The 1,642-nt window shown below is 47.1% G+C and overlaps 1 protein-coding gene across 1 annotated transcript in view; it reads right to left on the reverse strand.

The window, feature by feature from the left end:
• LSS (lanosterol synthase (2,3-oxidosqualene-lanosterol cyclase)) overlaps positions 1-1,642 on the reverse strand; it is a 40,549-nt gene that overhangs the window by 7,975 nt on the left and 30,932 nt on the right. The gene's annotated exons all lie outside the window — the stretch shown is intronic.

The raw sequence follows: 1,642 nt of genomic DNA on the forward strand, positions 1-1,642 counted from the left end.
TCGCCCCAGGGCCTCCCCCCCCCCCCCCAACAAAGCAGTTTCCTTCTGGACGAAAACAGTGTTTATTATTTATTTCATTGAACTTTTAAATAATTTGGATAATTACTGCCCTCCCTGCAGAGCAGGCTCAGGGTGGTGTACAACAGATGCCTACGCACAAAGAAACCCCACCCCATGTTAAAACAATCTAAAAGTACCAAGCCATACAGCCCTAACATCTACATGGCGCCGCAATACAGAATTTTTAGCTCCCAATTTATATTACCGGGGGTGGGGGGTGGGGGTGGAGAAAACAGCTAATAAAACACCTGCTGTTAAAAAAAACGTTGCTGTCCTTTTCTTTACTTTTTTAATTAATTTTTTTAATTTTTGTATGACAACAATTAACATTCAAAACATTTAACAATCATAGAACAAGGCTTAGCTATACAGTAACACTTAGAAAATGCTTATTTGGTTACATACGATGAAATATTTCATAGTACTTTGTGAAGGTAAAGGTAAAGGTTCCCTTGCTCGAAAGCCAGTCGAGTCCGACTCTAGGGTTGCGGTGGTCATCTCCGTTTCAAAGCCGAAGAGCCAGCGCTGTCCGAAGACGTTTCCGTGGTCATGTGGCCAGCATGACTAAACACCGAGGTGCACGGAACGCTGTTACCTTCCCACCGAAGCGGTACCTATTTATCTACTTGCAATTTCTTGCTTTCGAACTGCTAGGTTGGCAGAAGCTGGAACTAGAGACGGGAGCTCACTCCGTCATGCGGCACACTAGGGTCTCGAACTGCTGAACTACCGACCTTCCACAGCCTGCAGTTCAGCGTCTTAACCACTTGAGCCACCGCAGCTCCGGATCAGTAGTTGGAAGGCCTTTAAAAAGCCTTTTTTGGATGGTAGTTTTATGTGAAACATGGTTGTTCAGAGCTTGGAAATCCCCGAGTGAAATCCTGCCTTGGGCAAGTCGGTATCTCTCAACTTCTACCCCCGCCTCCCCAAGACTACCGACCTGCCTTGTTCTAAGAACAAATGTAGAGACCAGTGGCACCTTTAAGACCAACAAAGGTTTATTCAAGGTATGAGATTTCATGTGCGTGCACACTTTTTCGAATACTTTGAAACGTTTGAAAAAATATTTGAATATTTGAAATAATGTGAAAAAATCGAAAAAATATTTGAGAAAGTGCATACCTTGAATAAACCTTTGTTGGTCTTAAATGTGCCCCTGGACTCTAAATTTGTTCCACTGCTTCAGACCAACACGGCTGCCCACCTGGAACTTGTTCTAAGAGTTACTGAAGTAGTTTCAATACCTCCAAACGGGGCCAGTTCCAGTTTGGGCTGGGGGCTGGTCAGAAAGTGCTCAGTGCCCCTCCTCCTTTACATACGTCTCCGCTTAGGCTTCCCTTTGCACCCACCAGCCCACATGCCTGTGCATCCTTCCTCCACCCTCTTGCATGTCCTTTCACTGCCCATGTTCACTGTGGCCTGCACCACTCACATGTCTTTTCCCTGACTATGCTGGGCAGTGTGTACGGCTGGGAGCTTGCATGACGGAGTGCTTGTGAGCAAACGGGGGAGGGGAAGGGCATGCAGATCAGCAGCGGGGGGGGGGGCTCTGCCAGAAGCCCTGGGCCCCCAGGCAGCTGCC

The sequence above is a fragment of the Gekko japonicus genome, unplaced genomic scaffold, assembly GCF_001447785.1.
Source record: "Gekko japonicus isolate JY-2015 unplaced genomic scaffold, Gekko_japonicus_V1.1 scaffold4455, whole genome shotgun sequence".
Taxonomy (NCBI): Eukaryota; Metazoa; Chordata; class Lepidosauria; order Squamata; family Gekkonidae; genus Gekko; species Gekko japonicus.